Genomic DNA, 9,943 nt, shown 5'->3' with positions numbered 1-9,943 from the left:
CCATCTCAGCCAAGCTCTCAGTTAACTCTTGAAGTGTCTACCAGAAAGCACTTTATTTTCCTGGCTGATCCCCCAATCTTTCAAAGAAGCCTCATCGCTGACTCCTTTTCATCCCCATCCTCCCTCTTCTAATGCTGCCTCCCTACCTCTCCCACCTCCTCTCCTCCTCACATCTCCAATCACCACACTTTTCTTCTTCTCTTTTCCCTGCTCCAGGACAGAGTGGCCTTCACATAAGCCCCTGCCACCCACTCACCACCCCAGACTGTTCCTGGGGGCACGGGTGCTGCTTCTTTCCCCTGCCCCAGCTCTGGTGACCCCTCTGCCTTCTACCTCCGTGCTGGGCTCGGGCAGCACAGCTGCCTGACCCAAGGGAGTGGAGCCTGTGAGCTGGGGCTGCCTCTCTCTTCTTCGAGCGCTGGCATTTAGGATGCCACGCTCCTGATTTTCACAGAAGTCAACACCAAGAGGTGTCAGCTCCAGCACACAAGCACCTAACGCTGCACTCGCGTCAGCCTCGCAGATCTGACACTCTAAAGGCTAGCCCATATATGGCATTTTTTCTGGATTAATTGCACATGAAGAAGTTAGAGCAAGGATGTTCATGTGTCAGGCTGTGTAACAAACGGGATCTTCACATTATCCAAATGAATCGCAGAGTTTTTGAGCACCAAAGTTCAACAGGAATTCAAGAGAAACATTTTCCCTAAAATAAAACAACCACACCTACGCTGTTTTTATTTAGATAATACTGAGCTACAAAAATACTCCAATTAAAAATGCAGATTAAATAACTAATCCTCCCCCAGCAAAACGTTCCCACCAAGATTAGTGGAGCAATGAATAGCATAAAACCACTAATTAAATCAATGTAGCATGGGTATTATAGAGATACATTTAGCATCTTCTGCCTATGCTCTGAGGGTTGCATCTATTTTGGAGTCTCTCTTATCTTGAGAAATAGTTGTTATTCTAACAGGTATTTGTACATCAAATTGGGAAAAGAATGTGGTTGTTAGCTAGCTCTAGTATAAATTGTTCTAAAGCTGATGTTCCTAAAAATTATTTGCATGAATTCTATTTTCATTATATGCATTTTGTCACAGTTAGATATAGGTTTCTACTGAACTATTTATCAGACACATGCAAACAAAATTTTTAAATGTGTTTCCCTAGAATCACAAGAACACTGAGAATGGTTTTTTACATAGTCAGATCTATTTGTCTGTAATTTGTTTTGGAAAAGAGCAAGGTACAAAACCATACAAAACCAAGCAACCGCAGCACAAGCCCAACTCCTTCAATGCAGAAATACAAACGTGACAAAAGGCTTCAAGCCAACCTAACTTCAGGACAATGCAGTCTCTGGCACCAGCACTCAGGCCACCCCATGGGGCTTCACCAGGAGCCAGACCACCATCAGCCATTCGAACGCTCCCCCGCGCTCCCTTATTGCCCGCTAGCCCTCAGCTCTCTCACCTCTCAGATCTGGCTCGCAGGCCAACACCCTGGAGGAAGACATTCCCTTTTCACAAAAAAACTTCCTTTCCTAAACTTGCAGCGCTGGAGAAACCATAGGTTCAGTTACACGTGTATCTACGCGTGAAAGAAAACGAACTTTTCCCTAGCAAAGGCCATGTCGCAATGCACCTGAGCAGAGGCACAGCTGAAGATAAAGGTTTGACCTTAAAACTCACGTGATTAATGCAATGCTTGAGCTGTTCAGAAAAAGTTATTTTTTTGTTTCTTTTGTATATAAATGAACAGTGTTGAAATACTAATGATTACAAACATGTAATGTTTGCAGCAGGGAAAAAAAAATGGCAAAAACCCAGCAACAGTAGTGTGACCATTCAATTGCATATACAGAAATAGTTAAAATCTAAAATCCACTACTAGGCCAGACTCAGGCCTCCTAAAACAGGATTCCTCCATGCTCTGGCTGTTCCTCTGACACAGACACCAACATTCCTGGTGTCAGCAGGTTGGGGAATGCACGTGAGCATACTTTAGCTGTAGTGCTCATCAAATGAGAATACAAAGAACAAGCAAATAAAAAGGAAAGCAAATTCCTGACTGTGGGGAAGTGGTTACTCGTGCATTCCTTCAACTGTCTATTTTAGTATTTACACTTCCTCATTATTCCTAAAGCACTCCAAAAAAGAAAACTCAGGTCCATGTAAACACCCAGTGATAAAGTGTCCAACAGGGAAACCGAGTCAGACCAGTGCTCCATGACTTATCTGGGATTCTCCTGGGAAGAAAGTGCCAAATCTGGAAACAGAAAGAGAGCATCTGTCTTCTCAGAAACTTGCCATGCTCTGGTAGGACTTACATGGGGGTGATGCAGATTTCACTTTCAACTGAAGTCCCAAAACGCCTTTTCACAAGGCCTTTTGAACCTCCACACAGATGAGCTGGCATCTGAGTATCTCTGAACATAGACTAGTAGACAGACCACAAAACGTGGTAGTTTTGGCTGAATTTCATTCCAAAAAGGACTGAATTACCTCACAGAGATACCTAGGGCATGCACTGCTACACGGTACCCACCTCCTGAAAAGGAAATGCCTCTCTTCTGGAACAACAACAATAATAAATCAATTAGAAAAACAACTCTGTAAAGAAACAACTTGCAGTTAACCAAGTAAAACACATGATTACGAAGGTTAGGTGCATCCCAGACACCTCCAGCTGGGTACCCTATCACTACTGAAAATTTCTGGCAAAGCCTCCAGAAGCACATTAGACCTCCAGAACTCTGAGTTTCTTTTAAAAGTCATGTCACCACACCGGAGATGAAGAGGCCTGGGCAGATGCCTGCACCCCCACCCCCCAATTACTGCATCTGCAAATGCTTCTGTGGCTATTTATTGACAAAAGCAGAAATGCATTTAGAATAACTGCCAAGGGTCTTTAATTTTTGTTGTTCTTGTCTTGCAACCTGTCTTAAAAAAAAAAGAAATTAAACTAAACTCAGGTTCCAAAAAAATAAACAAACAAATACCCTCACGCTGCTAGTTCTGTCTTACATTATTAGACTCTCACTTTCCCCTCCATGTACACTCACCTCCGCTTATGCTCCTTCCATTCTGTTCCTGCTAAGGCACTGAAAATGAACCAGTTGGGTTTACATTCAGGTTTTCATGCATTACAGCAGCTCTCAACATTTTGGGGCCAATGGGCTACTGTGACCGCTTTATGACTTCTCACAGCTTGCCACATATCCCTGCTGTCTACCTTTTAACATGAATCTCTCACCCATTTTCTTATTTGTCACGGTCCCAAGGGTGAGCTACAGGCTACTTCCCGTAAGCTGTCGAACCATCAAAGACCCACAGGAGGGAATTGTTATTTACTTAAATACGCTTACATTCACTTCCTTATCTTTAAGAGCTCATCTAACATTTGATTTCAGGTTCTGTGAATTCTTTTCTCTAAAACTGGGGTCAAATCTGACCTCGCAATATGGCAGGTTAAGCAGAAGGTGAGATAAAAAGGAGCAACTCTTAGGGAACTCCACCTACACTTGCTTTATGAAGAAGTACAGAACACATGTTACATCATGAAAGCAAACTCAGTGGCTTTTTGGTAATTGAAGGCAGGGTACTGTTGCCTAGCAACTTATCTGATTATCATTTTTTCAAGTATCACATGCACACTTAGATATGTTGCATAATAATGTCTCACTTTTGTGCTTCTTAACCCAATGGGGGGGGAATTTTTTTTTTTTAAATTGAAAAAAAGTGAAAAAAAAAGCTACCAAAATTAATTATTTCAGTCTCTTTTCTAGCAAAAGAGAAAGTATAAGATAGTAGCTCAAAAACAGGCTGAAACATTAGTATTCCTGAATTTAATTCCTGCCTTTTTCTGGCTTGCTGAATATGCTTATATAAGCATTTTATTTTATCTACTTGTCTGCAAAATGATACTAATAATACCAGCCTCACAGAGACACACTGAAAATTCATTAAGAATAGAGAGATTCTCAGATGAAAGATGCAGTGAAAGTGCTGGTGTTAGCACTTACAGCTTTTTAGTACTCCAAACGTTGCTAAGCCCCGGTCTAAAGCGCAGCAAATTTTAATCATTGTCATGACATTGTCCAGTCCTTGTTTCTCAAACAAGGATCTCGGATGAAGAAAACTACATTTCTTCCATCAGAATGTGACATTTTCCTGTCTTCTGTGTCTGATATGTAGCTGGGAGAAGAAGAAAGAAAACAAAAATACCACTCCCACTGCCCCCCACACAAGGTAACATACCCCCCAACGGGGAGGACTGAGCAGTAATGCAGCTCTTGGAGCTTGTACCATGAAAACCAGAGGTGAATCACAACACATGTGCACATGACATTTTTAGAAATCAACATGCTCTACTTATTGATCTGATCTTTGGAAAACTAATTACACTCTAGCTAATCTATGAACAATTTAAGCGCTTAGTTGCCTCTGTGGTGGTGAGCAGTAATATCTCATAACACAAACACCAAACTGAGGCACTTTTTCCAAAAGGACATAAGCACCTAACAGGAAGACTTGGATACTAGAAGTTGGACTTTCTGCACACCCACAAGTTACGTACCAGTAAAATATAACATAGTAAACTGCCTGCTTCATATAGGCACCCAAGTCTTCCACTGCACAGAATGGCTTGGCTGCCCAGGGTGCTCCTGATTCCTCACCAGCCTCGGTCAGATCAACCAACTGAAGATGATGTTCTGGAAACTCAGTATCTCATCTCCATAGTAAAGGATTAAGCAGCAAAAGAAAATCAAAAAGCAACAACAGCAAAGCTCTATATTGCTAAGGAATCGTTACGTTACCTTTGCAGCAGCTCCTCTCTTCCTAGTAGACATTCAAGCATTTTTATAAACTGTGCCCTACATCTTGCGGCTCTTGTGCACGTCCACTTCCAATTAAAAGCTTAATTGCAAGATCTGCCTTGGAAAGCACTGCTGGATCAAAATAAACCAAATCACATGGTACCTATCATGCCACTAGGGGAAATTATATACACTTCTTGAAAACACCAGAAATCACAAAAAGAAGTAACTCTTCCTCTAGAATTTACTGGAATCATCCTTGCCATAATTCTTCAAAGACACAAAATACAAAGAAAATACAGGTGCCTAAGTGTCCTGTGGGTTAAGCAAGCCCAGCTTTGCTAGGCTGGTTACCAGGAGAGGAAACAGCCAAATACACCACTGTCACCAGGCACTCTCTACCACAAGCAGCGAGGAACCACTCTACCTAGAGCCCTGCATAGATGCAGCCCCCGCCAAGATTTCTCAGCCCAGATTAGGCTGGCAGAGCCAAAGGAGTTGGACCATCTTCTGTGCATGTACTCTGGGTGAAAAAACGAAGCAAAATAGACTACCCATCCCCAGAAGGCAGTACTCAGCAGTACACACAGCACTATGCCACAGCTACCCACGCGAAAGCAAGAGCTTTCCACTTTCAGAGATACTTCGTTGTCTCCTTCACGATCCCGACAGAGTCAAGTCAAATGGGGAAGAAAAGTGCTCCACAGAAGTTCTTCATGCAGGCTACCGTCAGCTTACGGCACACCTGAGCGCAAAGATCCAGCAAGGAAGGAGTCAAGCAGCCGCTTCACCACGCTATGCTATCAACATCTAATGACTACTAATGCTTGGATCTTATGCAATGAAAGCAAGACAGCATGCATTCGCAGTAGGGAAGATTCCCTCAGTCGTTTAATCCAGCTTTGACAGAAGCCTGTGAGGGCGGGGGAGTTTTGAAATAAGGTTGGGGTGAACTCTTGTGCACTGACACTAATAAAAATCCAGGACAAAAGAAAGGGTAACACAAAACACTTCTCTCTGTCATGCAGTGATTAGACACTTCTGAACTAGCAACTGATAGGTATTCTCATTCAGATATGCCTACAAACAAATCTCTACAGCAGCCTACCTTTCATTTAGCCTCTAAGGACATGTTAAAGAGCAGCATGCGCCTGCAAATCCGTGTCTTTTACACTTGTTTTAGATGGACTGCGAGGTGTGAGGTGCATGGGCTCTGGCTCTCACTAGACAGGATTGGGTGTATCATTTACAGTGAGGAATGCCGCACTCTGACTAACCAGAAAGAGCACGTTGTTCCCAGTTGGCACAGATGTTGGTAATCTGTTCCTGTAGAGCCAAAGCCTTTGCCCAGGCTGGCTTTCTGTCAGGACTCTTTCTGGTTGCCTGCACAACCACCTTACCTAGGAGCTCAGAAACCATCTGGATACTCCTGCCTCACGTACCACCACAGAAATGTGAAAAGCAGACCAGTTTATTTCTGACGAGCACGGCAAAGCAGCCCTCCGCTCCCTCACCCTGTCTATACTGAGCTTGCAGAGCAAGAAAGTCACCAGAGAATGCTAAAATACATACAGGAAACAGATCTGAGAAGTAAAAGGAGATCATCTGCAAACCCACACCAAGGAAGCCACAAGCAGCTAATACCTTTCATGTCAGAAAACATTAGCTACGTAGATGATCAATCTTCTTTTAGAAGCAAAGAAAAATAACCATCCTTCACCTTTCGCAAAATGCAGATCTAACTCTGAAAAGAGAACTCCCACCTGTATTGTTCAGGTGTTTCACTCCAGATCCAACTCAGGAACACCTTTGTCAGACACTGCTTCATCTGCAGCTACGCAGGAACACAGAGAACAGAAGGGACCATAGCTATGTTCTCTCAGCTGCCTTTTCCCCACCTGCAGGACACGGCACTGGCATCTGAAAGCTCACCAAGGTCCTGCAGCTGCCTATGGAGGTGGGCAGTGCTTCCCACAAAAGGAAGGTGAAGAGCAGTAAGAGAGGTTTTACCAGCCTCCTGCTAGCAAACAATTTCTCTAAGTAATTGACCCATTTTCTACACAATAATTAGCCTTTGGGAATGAAGCACTGCTGCCCTTTAATTAGTCATGTTGTGACTTCTCCTGTCTTGCCATGTAATAGCAGGCTGCCTGAGACTGAAAAAAAGAAACAAAACAAAACACCACAACAACTTAATTTCATTTTCTTAAACACAGCATTTATTAAACTCAATCCAGAAACAAAGAATCCTAAGGTACAACTGGCCACAATGAAAGCTCCCATTACTTCTATGATTTCATCATCAGAACAAGTAGCTCTCCTTCATGCCACGACCCTTTAAGTCCTCTCAGTACATTAGGCTTCTCTTTTTCAGGAGCTTTTTCAGGATACTTTTCCTCCATCTTGCATGAGGGAAAACTTCCATGGGCTGTCAGAAGGTTTAGGAGCAGAAAGGACTCTGCCAAAAATCTAGTCAAACCTCCCACATATCACAATGTATTAAAACTTCATGCAGTTTCTTGCAACAGTAACTTGGCTAAGGACAGAAGTCCTTCAGTCCAAGCAGATCAGATTTGCACACTACGAACAAAGAGCCCAAAATCAGGGCCACAGCCAGTGTGGCTACTCCAAAACTAGCAAAGAACGAGTCTCATGGAGATGACCTTACTGACCAATCCCATGCCACAGAGGAAAGAGAAAAACTACAGAATCTCGCCCCAGACTCTATGGTAAATACAATTGTGAGGACACAAACTAAACTTGCCATCAAAGCGTCATGACAGCAAAAAGAAGAGGTTTTTGTCCCCAGGAAGAATACAGACTCTCCTGTCTCTCTCCAGCACTGCCCCCAGACCTCCTCCTTCCTGGCATGCTCAGTCTCCCATTGTGGCTCATTTCTGCTTCAGAGGAAAGAAAAAAATAAATTCATCCGACTAATTACGCCATGAGAGGAAATACCCTTCCTGGACACAATGAGTGACTGCCGGCAGCCCTGAAGCGCTCGAGCTGAGTACAGTCATTGTCTTAACCAAAAGGACAGGTATAACAAGTACATTTAGGACAGTACAAAACAACTCCTCTCCAAGAATAATAGCAATAGATCCACAAATTATAAGGCCAAAGGGATCCCTACTTCTTCACTCCTTTGGATTTCTCCAAGATGCTGAATTATAGACTGTAAAAAGATATCTCAATTTAAAGACTCCAAACGCTGCCAAGTCCATCATCTTACCCAGAAAACTCTTGCTGTCTTGGATCCAAAGTCAGGAACCTGCCTCTCCCTTCAAGCTTAAATTTGCCTTTCGCTGCTCAGCACGACATCATGTTATGACATCGTCAGCAAAAACGCAGAGTCCCGGCTACCAGGTATCATTTCCATAGGTATGCAGAGATCTAGGTTGCCCTCAGCCCACGCATCAGTAAGCTACCCACAACTCTTTGTTTTAGCCTCACCTCGGCCATTTCCATAAAGAGCTGTGAGTTGACACAAAAGACGATAAGGTTTGAACTCTCCTGATGAAGTACCTCATTTTTGGCCTCCACCATCACCCCCCAGTAGAATGGGAACAGCAGTACAGACCGAGGCTGCCAGAGCCTCAGCAAGGAGATGTCATGGAGTCACCAGCAGCACTACCTCAGCTCCTGCTTGCCCTTCCATTTCTTTTCCTCCAGACTATGTGGCTTCCTTCTTTAATACCCCTGTGGATCTCAAAACATTTCACAGATGTTGAATGCCCTGCAGGAAGCTGGTATAGCTACTAGTTAAACCAAACGATCTGGAGTTAAATCTTGTGTTTCAAATTCGCATGAACCTGTGAAATGTCGCATTTCTGGACCTCAGTGTCCCCTCCTACAAACAGGGGGAGACCCGTGTTCTTCAGTGGGAGCCTCAACACAGAGCTACAAAATTTGCAGACATAGGCACAATGTTATTCAATACCTACTGTCAAATGAAGTGATCAATCTTAATTTATCCACAGTAGCAAGCTGTTGTCACCACACACAGAAAAAAATCACATCCCTGCATGGAAGAGGTCATACCTTCTCACTGGGACGAGGTGCTGTGCTTCAGAAAGGACCATCAGGATGTGTGCCATGGCCATCACAGTTTATAGACTTCCTATGGGGTTTTCCTCAGTGCTGACCAAAAGTGGCTACAGGCATTAGTGATTTCATGTCAGTAAGTGCTCCTTTTCTGTCTCCTAATAATTTTACGGTATTTTTTCTTTGTAGGACTTCCTATTTACCACCAAACAGTAGCTAGCCCCATCTCTAACTGATGCCATAAATACATTAATGCATTTGCATTCACTGAAACCACAGAACAGAGCTCTCTGGGCAATCTGTTTTTCTCACAAATCCCCAACGCACACAGCTTTGGCAGTCACGGAGTTGTTATCACCTCGCCTGTGAAAAAAATCAGCTCCTGCAGGGACTGCTTCTTCCTCAGAATGAAGAGGGAAATAAGACAAGCCTGTTAAATACATGATGTCAGAGAATAATAAGGAATATTGCACCTGACAAGATTTTTACTGCTTCTGCCATGTAATCAGGAGTCTTGATGAGTTTGTACTACCATGGTAGCTTCGGACCAGCCAATACCAAATGTTCTTTAGAAAGTCCCAGCATAACGTTCTGACTTGAGAGGGCTGGCCGGGCCAGACTCCCAGCATCCCTGCTCCAGAGCATCCTAGAGACAGTTTTCAAAACCCTAGCGCAAAGAATAGGGGACAGAAGGAATCAGATTATCCATTTTGCCAAAATTCAACTATTCTGAATACATTTCCATACCAAAAATGGAACGTGAGACTAATTAAAAAAAAGAACAACAAAACACCTCTCATTTTCAGCTGGTTGTAATATCTGGGTGTCTGACCTCTGGGCTTTACGCACAGGAGTAATTCACAAGGTTAAGGAAATGTCACTGAAAGGACCACAGCCAGCCCTCACCTCCCAGCTCCGTGCTGCAAACGCCGGGCGTGCTTCAGACCCGTTTCTCTTTTCCCGGAATAAAGTTTTACTGAAATCAATACCAAATTAATAAATATATATATATAAAGAGGTTTCGAAACGCTTCATTTTGGTCAAAAACAAACAAGCAAAAAGGATTCCCTCCCG

The sequence above is a fragment of the Apaloderma vittatum genome, unplaced genomic scaffold (assembly GCF_000703405.1).
Source record: "Apaloderma vittatum isolate BGI_N311 unplaced genomic scaffold, ASM70340v1 scaffold3640, whole genome shotgun sequence".
NCBI lineage: Eukaryota > Metazoa > Chordata > Aves > Trogoniformes > Trogonidae > Apaloderma > Apaloderma vittatum.
The sequence above is the reverse complement of the archived record's forward strand: the minus strand, read 5'-3'. Positions refer to the sequence as shown.